The sequence below is a fragment of the Miniopterus schreibersii genome (assembly GCF_964146895.1).
Source record: "Miniopterus schreibersii genome assembly, chromosome: 6".
NCBI classification, from domain to species: domain Eukaryota; kingdom Metazoa; phylum Chordata; class Mammalia; order Chiroptera; family Miniopteridae; genus Miniopterus; species Miniopterus schreibersii.
In genome coordinates, this window is record NC_138107.1 from 59,254,540 (window position 1) to 59,276,397 (window position 21,858).

A 21,858-nucleotide genomic window follows, 5' to 3' on the forward strand; every position below is an offset into this window, starting at 1 on the left:
TAAGTTTTTAAATCCTCTTTATCAGAAAATGCTGTGGAGTTTTTTGCTGAGACAAATTCTTTCATAAGTTTTATGCCATGCAGACTCAGTGGCAGCTCCAGTTTCCTATATAAAAAAAGCTATGGGCAGTTACCTAGTCAGAAGATGGGGACTTGACTTGAAGTAGGACTTACTATGGTAGGTGCATTGCTCCAAATGTTTATTTGGGAATCAATGGATATGGGGAGATAAGCATTATCAACCCCAAACAGTCTCTTTGACATCACTATATTTTATACCAGGTTTCTTTTTATAGTTTCCAAACAGGTTTTGCAATTTAACATTGTTTACATAGCATTTTCCTTTGTTGTAGTTATTTTTTCAGAAGTCTTATTAAATGCCTACTTAAACACTTGGAATTTATATCTACTTTAAATACACTAAAATTTATAGTATATGCCTATATTAAAAAAATTGTCAAAAAGAAATATTTCAGCTAAGTCTTGGACAAAAGATTGAACTTTACAAGCAGGTAAGAAAGGAGCATTCCAGAGAGAACACTGCTTGTCAAAGCCTGAGGCCTAGGGCAGGTGCAGTCAGTGCAGTCCCAGGGAGTAGGGTGAGTGCAGTGTGGTCAGTGAGGCAGTCGGCTTAGTCACTGAATCTAGCTTCTTGGTCAAAGGAACATCAGGTGAACCTGTAAATAATACCACAAGAGCTAAATTTCTGAGGCCTGTGTCTTCCTCAGCCCCTCCCAGCCGCAGTGACTGCTAGCCATCCCAGGGTCTTCGCAAGGCCATTCTTTCTTCTGCCTGCAATACTTCTCCTCTGGGTCTTTTCAGGGCCACTTCCTTCTCCTTGCTCAGGAGTCAGTATATGTGTAACCTGGTCATAGGCTGCTCCAACTAAGCAGGGTGACAGTTATCCAAGGCAGTGGACAGCCTGACCGCGATAGGAATAAATAGCACATTTGAGGAGCCCCATCCACATGCACAGAGCTCTTATCAGCTTGTTATTGTCCCATCTTTAAATGTGAGGCAGAGGTCACCACATGTTTGAGGAACATCTAATATGAAATATGGTAACCAAGAGAAAAAACAGAAGAAAGCAACCTGGAGGAAAAAGAGGGTATTTAGATAACAAAAGCAGCTGTTGGAATTCAAAATATGACAGCATAAATGAAAAAAAAATCTCAATAGAATGTTTGGAAAATAAATAATATGTTGCAAAAAGATGGAAACAGAGATATGATAATAAAAAAAGTTCCAAAAGGAAAAATAACAACAGAAAATGAGGAGAATACTTATTTTAGAATTCCCCCAGAAATTAAGCTTTGAGTTACCTTGTTGGAAAGGCTTGAGAAGAGTCCAGCACCATGGGTAAAAATGGAACTTTTTATCACACTGCTATACATTATCATGACATTTCATAACTTCAGAGGAAATAAAGCAGGTTTTATACATAGGATCAAGAATCAGTGGGGATTTAATGAGCACCATGGTCATTACAGTTAACTGCAGTGTATTATATATTTGCAAGTTGCTAAGAAAGTAGATCTTAAATTTCTCGCTACAAAAAAGAAAAGGTAACTATGTGACATGATGAAGGTGTTAGCTAATGCTATGATTGTCATCATTTTGCAATATATATGTGTATAAAATTGACATGGTGTACACCTTAAACTTACACAATGTTGTATGTCAATATATCCCACTAAAGCTGGGGGTGGGGAATTAGAACGTCATGAGACTCCTTAACAACAATCTGGAGAAAAAAAAAAATATTTCCAATATACAAATTCAGCCAGGTCACTAAAGGTAAGGGTAAAATAAAGACTTTTTTCAAGCACTGACGTTCTCAAAAAATTAGCCTCCCATGTGTCTATTCTCAGAGAGCTATGGAGCATGTGAGCTATCAAAATGAGAAAGTAAACCTAGAAAGTGAGATGGGATCTAGGAAACGGAGATTAAACCAAAGAGGAGAAGGTAGAATCCAGACAGATGATGAAATGAGTCTGTGTCACGGGTGGAGAAAGCCATCAGCCATCTGAGGCAAGTTCCAAGGCTCAGGTGAAACCTCAAGGAAATGAAACGGACAAGGTACTTAGTGTTTTCGAGCCTGTTGAGAGTGGATTTTAAGTTTCAAAGATAATTGGCAGATAGAAGAAAATCATGACACATAATAACACTGGGCAGGGATTGAGGGATAAAATATAGAGACAAAAGTAAAATTTATCATGTTGTACTAACTGTGAGTCTTGCTACATAATCAAAATAATATCATCATTGTGCATTGACCTAGCTGGATTTCCAACATGCTTGCACACGCTTCTGCATGTGTGTGCCGGGGCAGAGTAATCAAGGTGGGCTAAATCCTCACCTTCTGTAGCTGAAAGCCTACAGAAGGAAGGAAAACCTTTTTAAAGGGGGGTAGCAATATAAGCATATAAGACAAGACCATCTAGATAAATGCCAAGAGGATTCCATCAGTGCATTATAAAGTGGGAGATGTAAGAAGTAACGTAGCTTACTTTCCTTGGAAAACATAAGGAAGGGCGACTTCCTCAGCAGAGGGAACGTCCCTACATGGTGCGGTCCTGTGTCTGCACCCTCATCTAAGGAGCGTCAGTCCTTCCTCAAGAAGGCAGAGCCACCACATTCACTCTAACATTCAGGACTTCCTATGGCGTTCGCATGTGCTTGCTCACATTAACCTTCATTTACACTCAGTCCGTCCTTTCCAGCAGTTTGGTCTTTGTTTCCGCATTCACAGCTGCAGTGTCCACCGTGTCTCCCCCTCCACCACAGCCGCACGGAGCTTCTTCACTCACGACCTGCTGCCACATCGTCGCCTTCGGTTAAATCAAGGTCAGACACAGGCGCCCCCTGTTCCTCAGGCTGACACGGCTGCTCTGACTGATTATGAATCTTACCAGTATTGATGGCCTGATTAGATTCCTATTACAGCTCCCTTCAGTCTGGTACCTAATTGAATTAGAATCCAGAGGCATCAAATACACAAGCTCCCTCTGCTCTTAAAAAATGCAGATGGTCATTAAAGAAATATGCTCTGCTCCCAAGTAAATTAGATGCAGAAGAGCCGAGACTGGTATATTTCGGTATTAAGCTCCAACATAGGTGTGTCTGTTGTGTAGGCAGCTAGGGACCAGTTAGCAAAATAATTTAAAATTCTCTGGAAAAAACCCACAACTGACTAGAAAGACCATAACAACATTATAGAATAACTATCCATTCATTTACTCATGTAATCACTCAACAAGCATTGAGATGAGAATGTGCCCTCTGCTTGGAGTGCTGGTCAGCAGGGGTGGAGAGTAACAGAGGCATGGTCTCTGCCCCCATGGAGTTCATAATAGAATCAGAAAGTCAGACCTAAGAACAACTCATTGTGATGTGTGTTCCAATAGCTCTTTGAGAATGACTTAGATCGCTTTCACTCAGAATTCTAGAGCACCTTTTTCAAAAATGAGAGTCACTCAAGTTCCATAAAAAAAGCTTTCATGGATGTGGGGTGGGAGCAGAGAGGTGCATGTTTATTATTCATACTCTCCAGAGTGCCCGCTTCTCCCGCTAATGGTGATGGGATACAGACACCTTCATCTGAACTCCCAAACCTTGCTTACGTGTAGTGAGACACAGGAGTCACTAAGTAGCCATGAAAGAAGGAAAATTATCCAAATTAGGACCATTGCCTCCTATCTTCTGTCACACTTTCTAGCTGCACAAGCAATGTGTTCCAATGGTCTCTCAGTCCATGAACTTCACCCCAGTCCATGTTCATTTGCATCCCTAGCTTACTAATTTCCTTGTTCCAAGCTTGAAGTAGACTCTCTTACTCTACAACTATGTCAGCAAAAGTAAGTTATGCTATAATTTTCCGTCACAGGTAAAAATAGTCTGATTTTAAAGCTCTATTAATATCTCCTATTAGTGGTCATTAATGACAAGCTTGACTGAGCACATCCCTGGCAGACAATAACATCATATGATCAAATGTGGTGGATGCATGGATAAACTACCTAGATCCCTCTTAATCAATGACGGACTTGTTTCCCCAGCTATTGAGAATGCTGGCAGAAGTGGATCTTTGATCACTATCCCTCTTTGAGGATCTTCTTAGTGAAAGAAAGTGGCTCTCTTAAAAGTGATATCTCCTTCCAGGGGTAGCTCACAGTCACACGTCAGTGCAGGAATATGAAGACTCTGCTTTGCCCCCCTACTCAAGAAAGTTCTATAGGGCCATCCCCACTCCAGAGCTCCCCATCGGGTCAGCTAACACAGTTATGGAAATTGATTACAGCTCAACTTCTTCCTTAGCAATCCTGCTTCCTTCTGCTCCCTTTCATAATCCAGTTATAACCCCTACTAAATGTCCTGTTCATTAATCTCCATTTCAAAATCTGTTTCCCAGGAACCACAGATTAACTAGTTTAGAAACATTATGTGTCCTTGCTCTGGAACTTAGACTAACTAGAGACTCTGGAAATCACTTTTCATTTGTCTTTCATTGAATTGGGTACTGTTGATAAACATCAGTGATGAAATTAAAAATGAATAAATATCTCCCAGCCTTAACTCAGACCTCTGCCACTAGGGGATTCTGACTTGCCTGCTTCAAATCTCTTTTCCTTTCCCACCTTCCATTAAGGTGACCCCTTGCTTGAATGGAGAATTAGGAAGAAAGGTGGAGAAAATAACAAAAGTCAGATAAAACCTGGGGTTTGGGGGGAGAGATTGGGAGTGAGAGGCTGAGAGCAGACGTGGTATACACAAGCAATGGATGGGAGAGGGGAAAAGGAGGTTGTCTGAATTATCACTGAGCATGAAGTGTCCCCTTCATGATGATCAAGAAGTACAAATGTAAGACTTATTTTGAAATTACATTTTTGACAAGAACATCATTTGAGATGTACCTGTGGACGATGTCTTTAGAGCATTGCACATCTCAGTGAGGATGGACTGGGCTTCAGCCCACCTTCTCCCACTGTAGCCATGCAAGCTCCTCCATCACCTGACAACCTCATCGCCAAGTAATATGTATATTTGAGTGAACACAAAGCATTCTTGATATTGACTCCAAACTGGCATAAGAAGGACTGACCTCAACCATTTTTACTTTTTATATTACAAGCAGGAGGTCAACCAACAGTTCAAGTTAAAGCTAAGAGTAAATAAATTCTAAAATGTGAAGAATTAAAATTTGATAAAAGCCATTCTATTTAACACAATCATTACTTGGTACTCTAAAATAGGGATTACTTTGTTGTAAGACAAATAGAATCTGGAAATTACACCTACCAAGTAAGCTAAGCTTCTTTCTAAACATCAGCGATTATGTATTAGTTCTGAAACTCTGCCTCCCACTGCAGAGATAGGCATGGGGAATTTTGCTATACAAGTGATAAAGCTAATATAATCCTTTATTAAATGAGATAAAATACCTTCTGAAAAAAATCCAAATACAAGAATAGTTCTTTCCCTATGATAAAATCTGTATAATTTGAATTCTGACTCCTAAGATAAGGGAATAGACAGTGACCTTGAAAACCTTACATATAGATTTGATTATGTTGCATATTCAAGAGCAAGGGGTATATGCCCCAAAAGGAATGATTTCATAGTGGTGTTTTGTAGCAAGCAGTCTAGGTTTCATCAGGAATTAGATACCACACATTAGGTTAAATAGTGGAAGTTGAATATAAAGAACCATTACCTATGATAAAAGAGAAACTATAAGTTATACAGGAACTTTATATGGCACCCTAAGACTCAGGATGCATACCCAGGGAAGGGTTAGCTTGGAAAGGGTGAAGTAGATGTGCCCAGCCCACCAGAGAGCAGGTGTGGAACAGGTGATTAGCAACCAATTTCTTGCAGCTATAGGACTTAGATCCCCATTCCCTCACTGGCTGTAAACCAAGGACTGCTCTCTTTGTGGAGGCCACCCATATATTTCTGATGTCCACCGCTCCATCTTCAAACTCAGCAATGTAGCATCAAATTCTCCTCACACTTTAAATCTCTCTGACTTCTGCTTCTGCCACCTTTCCCTGTTATTAAAGGGCTCATGAGATTATATTAGGCCCACCTAAACAATCCTTCATCTTAAATCCACTGATTATACATGTACAAGATCCCTTTCACCGTGTAAGATAACATGATGGTAGGACTACTAGCAGGTGGCAAAGGCTACCTCAAAGTCTACCTACCACAGAGCTTCATTTTAACTACTCTTACTGAGGATGCCTTTTAGAGCACATTATTTTTTGATTAAACGACTCTTACTACTAGAATACTATGACTATAGACTCTTCAATATCAGCATGTTGTCAATGAAGTTTATGTTTACTTGCTTGCTTGCTTGCTTGCTTGATTGATTGATTGATTGATTGATTGATTGATTGAATTCCTAGAGTGGTAGATTATGAGGATTTTGAATCAGGGTGTTTATCAGTCTTATTTCCCTGGGATATTATATTAGTACATAATAGTTGGTGAATATCATTCTGTTATCATTACTTGTTCATTTTGAGCTCCAGATACCAAGAATTGTGGGTGGATCAGTCAAGAACTATGTGTGGCCTTTCAGGCTGGTGTAAAGCAAACTGCCTCTTAGTTCCTAAGCTGTGGTGCTCCTTAGCAGGATGATAACCACTTGCCAGAAAACTTACCCAACCCCAGGTATTCCTTTATAAACCGAGGTCCATGGTTTAAAGGATTGAAGCCAACTAAGAACTACAGAGGGTGCACTCAAAAACATTTTGAATTCAATACATAAGCCTTCAGTCTACTAACGTTTAACAAGTAGATACTAAGGGCCCCTCTGACATGTACTAGGCTTTCAGGTACCGTGGTGAACAAGACAAATAATGTCTGTGCTCTCAACAAGTTTACATTCTACTGGAAACAACAAAGAATAAACAAATAAGTATACATATAAATAATAGAAATAAGAAACTATTAGAAAGTGCTAAGTGTTATAGAGAGAATGGGAACCGGGTGTGGGTGGCGTGAGTGAGAGTTAGTTCCTGGGTGTGTGCTTTGGTTTGAGTGGTCAGGGAAGGCTTCTCAAAATCAAAGACATTTAAGATGATGTCTGGATGACAAGAGGCAGCTAGGAAAGCAAAGGGCAGGTGAAAGAGCATTAGGGCAAAAGGAATCACTGGTACCAGAGCCCTAAGTCAGGCGCAGACTTAGCATGTTTGAGGAACAGAAAGAAAACCAGTGCAGAAGCAGAGTGGGTCCAGGTGGGGGGTGGGAGTGAGGGGGTTATGAGGTAAACAAGGTAGGCCAGGGAGCAGACTTATATAGGGTCTTGTAAGCCAGGGGAGGCAGTGGTTTAAATCTTACTCTAAAACGGATAAGAGTCTTTGGGATGATCTAACAGGAAAGTGACTAATACTTTAGTGAATGATACTGAGGGGAAATGGAGGCAGGGAAAGTAATTAAGAGGCTATTATAGTAACCTAAGCAAGAGATATCAGTAGCCTAGGAAAGGGAGGTAGTGTTGGAAATGATGTAAAAACTGACGATATGTTTTTAGAGAAAGACAACAAAACCTACTGTGGATTTGATGTTGGGTTGCAAGGAGAGAGAAGACCTAAGAGTCATTCATAAGGCCCTGGTCTGGTAGCTCAGCTGGTAGAGCTTCATCCCCAAGGATGAAGTTTACGTTGAGATTACGGGCTCCATCTCCAGTCAGGGCACATACAAAAGCAATCCATAAATGCATAAGTAAGTGGAACAAATCTATGTGTGTCTCTCTCTCTTTCTCTCTCCCTCTCTCTCTAAAATCAATAAGTAAAAAATAAATATATAAATAAATAATTCCTAGGTTTGTGCCTTGAGCAACTAACTGGGTACCTTGTGATGTTATATAATGAGATCAAAAAGAGAGGGGAGCAGGTCTTGGGAAAATACCAAAAGTTCTGGTTGTCTCAGCTATAGAGATGTCAAATACGCACTATTTTTTAATTTTTGAGATGTGAATACATTGGGAATACATTTTTTGAGGATGTAGATGGCATTGAAAGCTAAGGGATCCAAAGCTCCCCCAAAGAGAGCACATAGATAGAGAAGGGAAGGGAGGGAGGTGGCAGAGGACTGAGTCCTGCAGCCACCCAAGAGAAACCAAGCACAGTGTTAATGAGACAGAAAACATGAAAAATGCAGAGTTCCAAAACCTAAAAAAAGAAAATATTCCAAGAAGAAGGGAGTAGTTTACTGTATGAGAAGCTGATAAGACATTGTTGGTATCGTTGAGCAGAGCAGAACCAGTGCAGCAGAGAGTGTAAAAGCCCAATTGGTGAGGAAATAGTCAGAAACTCAATGAGTCCTAAAGGTTTGCAGTAAAGAGAAGGAAGAAAATGGTTAGTAACCAGAGAGAATGTGAGCACGGGAGACTTTCTTTTTAAATGCTCATGGCAATGATCCAGTAGAAAAAAAAAAACTGATGACTTTCTTTCCCCCAAGTAATCTATATTCTGCTCTAAAGCTAGAGGCAAATGTAATTTTCATAGGAGGGTTGAAAATCTAGTGATGAGTAGTAATACAGAAGTCTTATTTTCCAAATCAAAAATAGCATTTATCCTTAAGCTGGTAACCAAATATTGGCCAGTCAGCCAAATTGTAAAAAAATAAATTAAAAAAAAAAATTCAGATAAAATGAAGGCAGAGGGGATAAGCAAAATACTCAAGAATATATAATACAAAGTAAAACTGTTTCATGGAATATAAAAAATATGAATAAGGTACCATGTGAAATCAGTGGAGAAATACTTTTTGGTACCAATATCAAGCTACTGTGCCAAGCAGGGAGAGGGGTCATTGGACTGGCCTTGGCCAAGTGTAGTTGGAAACTATATGAAAAGGAAAATGCTATGAACGCTCACCTGACTAATGAAAGAATCGTGTACCTCTTTCTAGATTATACTGGGTCCTCTGTTTGGAGCTCAAAATAAACCTTCTCACACTTTCACTTCTGTTCACACAGAAAGACAAAGAGAATTGCAAGCATACCATGCTGAAGCTATCAGTGTTTCTAAAGATTCAATTAGAATGTTAGCAGTCAAAGCATAATACTATGCAAATATTCCCACCTCTAGTTTTCCTATCATATTATTTCTCTAAATTTGCCACCTAAGGGGTGTCCTTGGCCTATATCTTTTTTATGAAAGGTATTCATACAAATACACATATACATAAATCTACTCACACACATACATATTAAGCATACAAACATATATGTGTTGTGTATGCATACCTATGTATACACAAAGAAAAAATTGGTGTCAACATGAATAACAAACTTCAGGTCACATTAAAATAAAAGTTTACATAGTAAATCAGAGTGTATTTTGGCTTATATTAAACAAAGTGTTTTAAATTTAACTTTCAGCAACAACAGTAATATACTCTAGTTCCTAAAAAAAATAAATAATAATGATAATTTTTTAAATTGCCCCTTTTGTGTTTAGACTCTTTCCTGGTTTTACTTCAGAGAAACTGCAGCTATAAGAACAGAGCTCTCTCTGCATCAGTAGACTCACTAATGGAATCCCCTTATCCATTCAGGGAGCCAGGGGTTGCCTGGTTAATCCAGGGCTCTCTGCTAGACCAGGCTGAGTTCCCATCTTTCTCTGGCAGGTCCTAGTTATGTTACCACAGACAAGTTAATTAACCGGTCCGTGCCTCAGTTACTGAATCATTTAAGTTTGCTCAAAAAGACTGCCCACTTCATAGTGATTTTCTCAGGATTAAATGAAATAAGATATGCATGTTATTTTACACAGTACCCACCCATAGTAAGTATTCAGTGAATGCTAATTATTTTTTATTATTAATTTGTTGATGGCTTTCTATATTAAAATGCATTATTTAATTTCTTGATTTGAGAGAGAGAGAGAGAGAGAAACATCAATTTGTTGTTCCACTTATTTATGCATTTGTTGGTTGATTCTTGTATGTGCCCTGACTGGGGATCGAACATGCAACCTTGACTTATCCGGACGATGCTCTAACAAATTGAGCTACCCGGCCAGGGTCTAAAACCCATTTTCAATAATGTTACTAAGTTGTTGAATACTTGATGTGTCAAGCCCTGTGGTAGGTGCTGGGATACAGAATAAGATGGAGAACCAGCCTAAAAGGACACACAGGACAGATCCCTCACTGGCTCAGACACAGACCAACCAAAACTCCAGGGTCTCTTCTTCATTACTCCTGCCATCCTCATATTCACATACCTGTCTGAAAAATTACTCATAATAGTATAAGCCAGATGTGTGTGGGTATTTGTGTTACCATCATGACAGAAAGAGATCATCACAACATCCCCAGAGGTACAGGACAGGAAACAACAGACACAAGTCAGTCAACATGTGTTATATACTTTAACATTACATTCTTGATAGCCAAACAAAACAAAACAAAAAACAGATACATCATGAAATTTTCTCTGTTTGGTGAAAAGAATCCTATCAGTAAAGTGTGACAGACAGCAAAACTCACAGGGCTCTCCTGCCAGCATCTCCCTGCTGCGAGCACGCTCCACCAGCCCCGCCCGGGGGGTCCTATTATTTATGCGCTGCCAGCTGCAGTAGGAGCTGCCAGGACTCTTTTCCAAAAACTGTTCTATTTTAGTATTAAATTTCCAAGATAGGCAGTAAAGAATCTTTTTAAATGCAGAGATCTACATTCTATTTTGTAGAGACGGTTTATGTATTGAATTTATTTAGATATGCATGATCAGTTACATTATTGGTTTGTACAAAAATGCCCTACTTGGCTCACTATCTGGCTAAGTGACCCTCTGCGACAGCTCTCAGATGATGCCTGGTTTCCACATGCATACCCACATTTCCCAGCAGACATTGAAGTTCAGGGCTGTTGCTGAGGACACCCGGGTCCCTCTAGCCCAGGGCACAGTTTGGCCGTGCAGCTCGCTCATTCCCAGTCATTCCTGTGGCTATCAGTAATGTATTGTCTTCTTCTGCTGTTTTAACTTCTCGTGAATTCATGGTTTCTGCCTCACTAAACACGTTTTAAGGTTCTTGAAGACAGAGTACTTTGAGATGATCAAAGTACTTAAAAAGGCCATAATTAATGTCTGTATTTATTGTCTGTTCCCACCGTAAAACACTAGTCACTATATATATATATATATATATATATATATATATATATATATATATATCTTTATTTAGATTCTTTTTTAAATTAGGTTTATTGGGGTGACATTGTTTAATAAAATTGTATAGGTTTCAAGTGTATAATCTTATATCATCTGTAGATTGCATTGTGTGTTTACTACCCAAAGTCAAATCTCCTTTCATCAGAGAAGAATTTTAATACTCTTTTAAAAATACAGATCTCCACTGAGTATGATGTTGGCTGTTGGTCTGTCATATATATATCCTAAGAATCCTGAAACATTAATCAGAAAGAATATATGCACCCCGATGTTCATAGCAGCACAGTTTTCAATAGCTAAGATCTGGAAACAGCCCAAGTGCCCATCAGTAGATGAGTGGATAAAAAAGCTGTGGGACATTTACACCATGGAATACTATGCAGCTGTAAAGAAGGATCTCGTACCCTTTGGGACAGTATGGATGGGCCTGGAGAAAATTATGCTAAGCGAAACAAGCCAGGCAGAGAAAGACAAACATCACATGATCTCGCTTATATGTAGAATCTAAAGAACTTAATAAACTGATGACCAGAATACATTCAGTGACATGAAAGCATGGATCAGACTGAGGAATGTCAGAGGGAGGGTGGGTAGGTGGAGGGGGAGAGAGTAACCAAAGAATTTATATGCATATATGCACAACCCAAGGACACGGACAATGGTGGGGAGAGGGACTGGGGAGGGGGATGGGACGGGGTGGAACGGGTCATTAGGGAGAAAAAGGGACATCTGTAATATTTTAAACAAAAATAAAATTTTTAAAAAATAATAAGATAAAAATACAGATGGATATATAAATGGCTAAAAACTCAGCTCAAAACTTTTAATTGAAAAAAATGAAAATAGGTACCATTATTTGAGCATCCACTATGAACCAAGAAAATATTTTTACATATCCATTTTAAACCTTATAAAAATTATCCAATTTGACTCTTTAAGCCCCATTTTATAGATGAAGAAATTAAGTTTTCAGTTTAGTAACACTCACTCATATTCTCAGAGCTAGTAAATAAGACAGCCAGCATTTACATGCAGGTCAGGCCACGTGTAAAACCCAGCCCGAGCCCTCACGCGCTCCTTTCGCCACGCTGGCCGCTGCTGTGCAAGAGAGGCCGTCAGCCCCGAGGAGGAGCCGCCTGGCTCCACGCCCTTGCTGCCACAGCCCCTGGTCACCACTGTGCCTGTGTTTCTCAGCCGCCACGACGACCAAGGCCACGGCTCCCTGGCAGAGAATTCCAGAAAACTCTATTGTTCCAGATTCCTAAAAGGACCAGCAATAAAAGAAATGAAAAAGGGAGAGGAAGATGAGAGGTACCTGTAAAATAAGCAAATTATTGCTCTGGGGCTTGATCTTTCAAAGACTCTTTCATCTAAAGAGAGCAGTGCTAACATTCCCAAAAGAACGCAATATATTTTCATTTAAACAGCTCTTTTGAATTATGTCAATTACTTTAAATACTTCCAAACTGGATCTACAAGAAGTATCCTTTAACCAAAGTGTCTTCAGGAGGATTGCCGTTTTTTTCACTTAGAGATTAAGCCTGTCAAAAAGTTTCCAAAACTGCTACTGAAATCATAATGAAGAATTCTTAGTATACAAATTCTTATTTTATATTTGCTGTGCATGTGGCTATTTGGAAAAGGGCCTAGAAACTCTACAATTATAATCAAATTTATAAATTCTGTGCTCACTTAATTATAAATCCTGATTACATTTTCTCTGCCAGATTCCTGCCTAATGTTCCCATTTGATAATGAGCTCCATAAAAGCTATCCAGTGCACATGATTTCATGTGATGTTTCCCCAGGTACCAATGTACTCTGACTTGAAAAGATTACTCGGAGTCCATGTATTTGGAAGTGAATTTTCTGAATTGTCATTCTCTGGTGTGCTACAATGAAGCTCACCAAATGGGTCACAGAAATAGAAAAGAAGTTCTCCTAAGTAGAAATGAGGATGCCTATTGCACTCCTTTCCTAATGTTAAGAAGTCTTTCAGAGCTTAGAAGGTTTGTGTCCACCTGCACTGAGCATGGCAAAATCTAGATACAGATGATAAATACATTCCTATAATAGACAGCCATGCAATTTCACCTCCTTCTAGAACAATTTTCCTATAATGAGTGAAGAGAAGCACCTAGGTCACTCGTTCCTACTGAAGATGACCAAACATTGTATGAAACAAGGATTTCTTCCTTTTTTGTTAGAGAAGTGTTCTCAAACACTGTCCTAGGACCTTTTCCTCTGAATTAAGCAGGCTAAACATCATTAGACTCTTTCTTAACAAACTCAGTCATTGCTATAAGGAAATAAATACACACACTGTGCAGATAAAATGTAACATAATATTCTAATTAAACAAAAATATATTTAGTTGGACACATTTTATTCTGTACTTTATAAGAAAAGATTTTATTTCCAGATATTTTTCTTAAGTGACTAATCAGCTTTCCTTGGCTGTGATTTCAGCTCAGTCCACTTCAAAGTCCATCAAGAACATTCCAGAGAAAAGGGGCAGGGAACAGGATCACCAGGTTTTTAATTTATGGATTTTTTATACTATGTAGATAAGAAAGGACTGCACTGTTGGTCTTCCCAAGCCCACAGACCTCTTGAGGGAAGACCAGATGATAGGAGTAGGATGCAACTCATTGGGATTGAAAAATTGCCTCACCCTTTTCCTTTCTTCTGCAACGAAAAATTTGGGGTTCTTTTCTCTTTTTCTCAGGTACTTTTATTTTTATGAAATTCACATTGACATAGTACAATGCATTCCTTTTTATAAACTTTGTGCCAGTCCAAGCAGTCAGTTTTATCATTCCACTGAAGATGAAAAATATTCAGTTATTTTCACACATTATCAAAGAACTTTAGAGCCGGACTAATAAAAATTGGAAATGAGTGAGTCACTCTTGTCACAGGGTCAGTTAGCAGATTTTAATAATTAAAAGAGGAGTGAAGAACATCCTGGGAACTTTTTCTCAAAACAATCACAAGTCTCCAAACTTATTTAATGTTAATTAACAGGCATATTTGGACTTCTTGTGACACAGCAATTAGTGCTCTCCAAAGCCCCCAACCCAAGAAAGGAAGGAATCATAAATGGAAAAGAGACAAATTTTTAAATAAATTAAATGCCAAAACGATGATAATTTACCACTTAACATCAAACACTTGTTCTGAAGTGCTTTTGTATTCAAATGACCTTGTGATTTGTTAGGAAAGAAGGAAGGAACATACAATAATGGCAGTTAAGATTTCCAAGCAAATTTGCCATTAAACTAAGAGACGTTCTCAGAACCTGACTTATAAACAAATTCTGAGTGATGCTCACAAAACAACACTCATACTATCAAAAGTCTAATCTAACAATAACTATTGCTCTTATGCGTCTGACGTCAAGGAGGTTCATATTATACGTTTCAGTATATGTGTGTGAAATACTAATAACTATGTGGCTTTTTGCTCTATGGGCATCTATGCCTACCTTTTATAATTTGAGGGGAGGAACTGACACGTTGTCACCAGAGAATGAGGCAAAACCCAATTTGTATGAGCGCCCATGTTCATATATCCCGTACACTAAAAGAAGAATTAAAATTGTCTTGTCCCATCTTCCCCATGGGTTCTGGGTAAAAAAATAGCTGTAATGGACTGTATACCATCTTTACTCCAAATACACAGCAAAAGGGACCTGAGCCTTTAGTGTGGTAAATTATCCTGAAGCAAAACACAGGTGAAGAAAGCTCCAGAAAATAAGATTGCCAGATGAAATGGAGGGGGGGCAGTTACATTTGGATTTCAGAGAAACAGATAATTTTTCAGTATAAGTATGTCTCCAAAATTGCATGAAACATAGTTATACTAAAAATAAAGTGTGTATATCTGAAACGTAAATTTAGCTGAGAGTCCAAATGTTGATTTTTTCTAACCTGACATCCCTACGAAAAAAGCTGAAGACTACCTTGTTGTATCTTAGAGGGCCACCCAGAAATTGCCAAACTGTACATTTGCATGAGACCCTACCCTGTATCATGCATCTATATCTGAACACATAGGTTTTATCTGCACCATCCTTTGGGAATCAAAGTAATTTCCTTCTGAGCATTGTTTGAAGTCAAATCCTAGTACCACACTTGCTGTTGTATAATTAGGGTCCAGTTACTTAATACTTCTTTCCTCTCCCTTCTTACTTATAAAAATTAGAATATTAATAAATAACTCATAAGTACAGTGAGGTAATTGAAATATTATCTATGATGAGCTTAGCACAATGCCTGGAAAGTAGTAATAGATTTAGTAAGGTGTAGGGATTAAGAGAGATGGCTCTGGAACTGGGTATCCTGGATTCAAAGCCTGACTGCAGCACATCCTAGCCATTGGCATCAGGCAAGTTCATACACCTGCTGCTGCTGCAAGTTCTGTATTTTAAATTAGGGATAAGAACAGTAAATCTTTCATAGTGTTGTTGTGGATTTTATGTACATACATATATATATATGTGTATATATATATATATATATATATATATATTATAAATATTTATATGTTTTTATTGATTTCAGACAGAGGAAGGGAGGGAGAGAGAGAGAAACATCAATGATGAGAGTCGTCATTGATCAGCAGCCTCCTGCACAGCCCCTGCTGGGGATCGAGCCCACAGCCTGGGCATGTGCCCTGACCAGGAACTGAACTGTGATCTCCTGGATCCTAGGTCGACACGCTCAACTGCTTAGCAACACTGGCTGGGCTGTTGTGGATTTTAAAGAATCATTGAATGTAAAGCCCTGACTTTGAGCTTTATAATTTGATAATGACAAATTCAAACAATCGATACTCTTGAGGATTTCAACAAATTCTTGCTAATTCATGAATTAAATGCACAAGTTGTAACTTAACATTACTCAATGCATGTGCATTGCATCCACGTTTGAAATTATTGTTTAAAAGTTTTGCCTTTTACTTTGGATTTTGTGTTAAAAAATGACTTCCTCAATTCTAAGCTCTATTAGCTTCAGAATAAAAATTTGCATCTAAACAGTAGATGTGTTTACTAGAACATCTGAAATAAAAATTCAACAAAAGTACATAGTCTCTCACTTGGCTTACAGTTAATTCCCAGTGCCTGTTTATAAACTGTCAGATCTTTTCTGTGTGTTTCTATCTCTTCCATAAATTTAATATCAACCCTGGAGCATATAGACTGATTTGACTGAAAGATACTTCAACCTAAAGAAACAGAACACTCCATTAATGAAACTACTGGTAAATGTAGCATCTTGGCAGAAGCATAACATTTTTACTCGTATCTAGCAATATTAAATATGACCCTGTTATACAACTCCTGAAACAAAAGCAAAAGCTTTAACATAAAGTCGAATGAAAAGTTAAGAATTCTAAGTGATTGTCTTCTACTCTCTTTACCTCTCTAAAATATTTTTATTTTTAAGAAATAAAATGAAATACTTCAAAATATTATAACAGAGCAATAAAATTAGTATGAAGTCTGAATTAGCAATATCTATGCAGTACTATTAATCAGTATACACTGATGTGTGCCGCAGTAACAAATTAACCCCCAAATTTGAGTGGTTTAATACAACCAAGGTTTACTTCTGATTCATATATAGGTTAGTGCAAGTCAGCAAAGACATCTGTTCCATACACTACTCTAGAGATCCAGCAGGTGAAGGTTCCACTTTGTGTTCACAGTGGCAGAGAAGTAGAGAACATACACCTGTCCAAAAATGCCTTGGCCCAGAAGTGACAAGGTGACTTCCACCCCAATGGGTTGGCTAGAAAGCCACATGGTTGCCTGTAACTGGAAGGGAGCTGAGGATGTGAGGGAGCACAAGATGCTTAGTGAACAATACATTTGCTGTTAAGAGCTGACACCAAACAGTCAAGTGTAACTCTCACTATCACAGCTCTTCTGAAAGAAATGAAGTTCCTCCTAAGAGAAACCTGTCCTTGCTTCACAGTATACAATCACTCTTCTATTCCCCCCAGTCAGCTGAGATAAAAAAATGAATGAGTTTATGGTTCAGGAAATTTAATTATTTTTCTAACCGGTTATAGTTGAACTTGTCAGCCATGTTGATATTGAATAATTGCCTATACATCTTGTCTTTCCACACAATTTGATATCTTTTCATAATGAAAGCTCAAAGAATTTGTTGTTTCCTTTAGTACAGATGTTCCTCATTTGATGTTATAAATGTGCTACTGAAAAGTTGTGTGTAAATCAGATTTTTATAAATCGAATCACATTCCCATTAACTTTATCTTTGCTTCTGCCTCACAGTAGCTCTGGACAATTTATCTTTAAATTAGTCTCCGTTTTACAGAGAAGAGTGACAGGTCAAAGGGTATTTCCCAATAGGTTGGGATAACAAAAGACCTTCCGTCACCAGGATATAGACTGTTTCTTCACATTGACATGTTATAAGAGTCCACTTAGGGGAAAGGTACTCAGTTATTTGAAAAAAAATAAAAATTAATAAAAAAAAGACTGGCAGAGACACAAGGTATGAAAGAAAGGAAAGGAATTTACTTATATTTTAAGGGTGTATTAGCCAATAAATATTACTTAATCTGAGAGCAATGGACTTTTCTGTAATGCAGCAAGCTAGCACAGAGCATCGAAATCTTTTTTTATCAGATATAATGAATCAAACAAATTAACTACCTTATTTCATGGGCTCCCTTGATAAAAAAAAGAAAATTTCACACTGAAACAAAGAAAAGGAAGGAGATGTCGAAAAGAAATGGACAAGGTATTTGATCACTTTTCCAGACATGTGTTCCTGCACCAATTTTGTTAACTAAACAATGAAACAGAAGAATACGTTTTACTGAAAACTGAACAGTACAGTTTTCTTATCTTTTCTTTCTTTGCCTTTTTCCAGAAAACAATTTGCTACAGTCTCTGGTGACTTGGAGAACAGTCAGTCCAGCATGAAAAAGATTTCTTCATCTGCTATGTTATTGAGTTGTTGTTTTTATTGTAGCTCAACTTTAGTCCAATGATCATTCACTGATCCATAGGAATCACGGACTCATAGATCTTAGGGTAGAGAGTCTGGACATTAAAATGCCACTAATCTTCTTTTGTGTGTTTTAAGCCACATTCTACCAAAGTAAGAGGAAATATCAGTGAAAAATAAAAAGAGATCAGAGAATGAGTGGCACAGAGGACAGATGCCTTTATGGAAACAAGGAACAACTAAGAAGATACTGAATTCCTATGGCAGAATTAAAAGAATTAGTAAGGCCACGTGTGTTAAATGTGGCAAAGATGCTTGAGAATAGGAGGTTTTGTCAGAATCAACATCCATTTTTAGAAGTCGGTACAAACATGAAAGGAGAGGTTAAGAAAGAGAGGTATGTTTACAAATTAGGGAAAACCAGGATTAAATTTCCAAGGATTAAATTACTTAGTTAAAACCACAGATTAGAGAACAATTTAGGGAGCTAAGTAGAGGAGATAACTTGTCAAAGAATGAGAAACTGAAGGTGTCCCTTACAGCCTAAGAAGTTTCCTGAGATCGGGACAACGCCTTGAGAGCCCCTGGATTTGTAATTTGCTACTTAACTTAAGATATATAAAACAGTATATGAGCAGAAACACAGACAATAAGGGCATATTAAACATAGCGGGAAAGCTGACTATGGGGAAAAGAGAGTGGGCACTGGGGATAAAAGGCAACCAGTCCTCTCAACTAATCAGAAAGGCACCTCCCTCTGAGTCCTGCAGCAGTGGGAGGACTCTGATATCCTGTGGCTTTTGATGCTGAACTGAGCAGATCTGCATGATTATTTACTACAGTAGTGGCTACAAATCCCGACCGCCAAGGACTTTGTTGGGCAGTAGAGTGGCCAGGGGCCCTGAAGACTTATGAGGACAAGAAGACCTGAGACAGAACATAGGAGGTGTCTGATACATCTCTTATGAATCAGTGTGGCAATTTTCTTTGGGATATTTTCCCAGGAACAGAACTGCTGAGTCAATAGGTATGTAAATACTCCATTTTATTACATGGTGCCACATTGATTCCCAGAAAAGCTATAGCTTTCCACACTCCTACCAGTAGTATATAAAGGTTCCTGTATTCCCTTATCATTGCCAGGAATTGGTATGATCCATTTTCTGACTTTTGCCTACATAACAAACATATGTCCATCGTCATTTTAATTTTAGTTGTCAGATTATTAATGAATAGAGCATCTCTTCAGGGGGATGTTAGAGATTTTATTTCTTCTTCTGTAAATTGCCTATTTGTTACCTTTGCCAATTTTTCTATTGTCTTTTTTTTTTTTTTTTTTGGTAGTTTCTTTGGTTCCTTTTATTCTACATCAGTGCTTCTCAGACTATCTGATGTAAAGGACACACTTTAATCATTTTAAACTTATGATGTCACATACCAAACATTTTATAAAATAATATATAAATGAACTATTAGAAAATAAAATTTAAATAATATACAAAATAAAAAATATTTTTATTATGAAAGTCAACAGACATTTCAATAAATATAATCAAAACAAACATAACATAGGAAAAGAAGAATTGCCACAAAGGCTGAAAGTAATCATATAGGCAAATAATGCAGAGGATCACTATTACACTAAAAATATTTTAAACCTCACAATTATAACTATACAAAAAGACATCTGTGAAATAGTGAGTCCCCATATTAAATATCTATATGCACAATTTTAATGAACATTTTGCATAAAAATCTTTAAAGTTTTAAATTTCGCCAATGTGCTTGATCCTTGCATGTTTACCTAACCTAAGCTAGACTAAAATCAATGATATTGAAGGGTATAAAATATTTTTAAATGATTCTTATGATTTTTTAATGACCCTCCTAGTAGAGAATCCAGCATCATACAGAGATATTGATGAAAATGTTAAAAATAGATTTTAAAGTAATTTTGAATTTTGAAAACTTAGGATATTTATTTTTAACCTTTATTCAAATTAAAACAAGTTCTGGCCCTTTTGGTGTGGCTTAGCCATTGAGCATCGACCTATGATCCAGGAGATCTCAGTTTGATTCTTGGTCAGGGCACATGCCTGGGTCGCGGGCTCCATCCCCATTTAGGGGTGTGCAGGAGGCAGCCGATCAATGACTCTCTCATCATTGATGTTTCTATCTCTCTCTCCCTCTCCCTTCCTCTCTCTGAAATCAATAAAGATATCATTTTTAAAAATAATTAAATAAATAAATAAATAAATAAATAAATAAATAAATAATTTTTTCTAAGATTCCAAGAAAATGTGAGACATACATTTTGCTTACCATCTTTGACTGGGCATTCCACCAAAATGAAACTAAATTCCATCATCAGTAAAATGAAGATAGTATTAGCTACCTCACCAATATACATACTGTGCAGTTATACATGTGAAAGTATTTGGGGAAACATATGAACACATAAGCATCAGGAATTACACCTTATTTTCACTTGGGATTTTTGTTGTTGTTAGCATACAAAGTCAATTAGGAACATACTAAAAATACAGATCCCTACTTACTCCCAGAGATTCTCATTCAGAATTTTGGGTAAGGCCCAGGAACTTACATGCTTGACAAGTTTCTTAAGTGACTGTGATATGATTCACAGAGTTCATTGCGAGAAACACCCTTTTTAAAAGTGGTATGAAAATAGCTTTCCCGTCATACTCTAACAAGAGATGTAGGGCAAGGACATGACAAGGGAAGGCAATAAAGTCATGTTCACACATAGGCCTGATCCAGTTATTTGTAACAAACCAAACTTCCCACCAAATTTGCCAGATTTTATAGATATCTTCAGGCTCAAACAATATTATAATCATAAAAATATCTCAATGGATTAGGCAATGGTATGAAGGGATGTGAATCTTCCTAACAGTTATACATCAAATCTGTTGCATCTTTAAGGATCACCTAAATTAGGTAAGAAAATCACTTTGTATATAGAAGTCATGCACACAAATGTATTTTTTAAATGCTCACATTCTCGCAGCTTCAAATGCACACTGCCCTAGTTTGAATTTGATGAAAAACATGCTTTTGTATAAGTCACAGGTATAATCTCAGGAAACACAATGCTCTATATCCTGAGCTATGCAAAACATTTTTCCAATTCTAATTCGCCCAGTTGCAAGACCTCAGACTCATGCACCTCCCTTCCCCATCAAAGAAATTGTCACAATACTTCTGAAAGTCATGAAATACGTTCCATCTTCAACATGGTATTGGACTCATTCTTCTCTTCCTGATCCAACAATCCCAGCCATCAGAACAAGAGCATGTGCCTCAGGAAGGCCACTTCTCCATGTCCCTCCTGCTGCTGGTGCAGGGGTCACACTGGGCCAGGGCCACAAGGCATGGAAGTTGGCCTGCTGATACAGAGAAAACCACTTCCTTCTCACCTCACCAATGGCTCTATTCTGTCACAAATATCCTGAATGTTAAGCTGCAGGGTAAAATTTTCTCCAAATATTTAGTGTGGAAGTCACTATTTCTGTTTTATTTTTCATTTCCACTTTCCCTCAGACTCAAACCAGAAAACATGGGAGTTGGCCAGAAAGCCAGTCTTGAAAAACACCCTGCTCCTTTCCAAACACCCTACCCTAGAGCAAAGAATCTCTTCCTCTGCTATCCACATATTCAT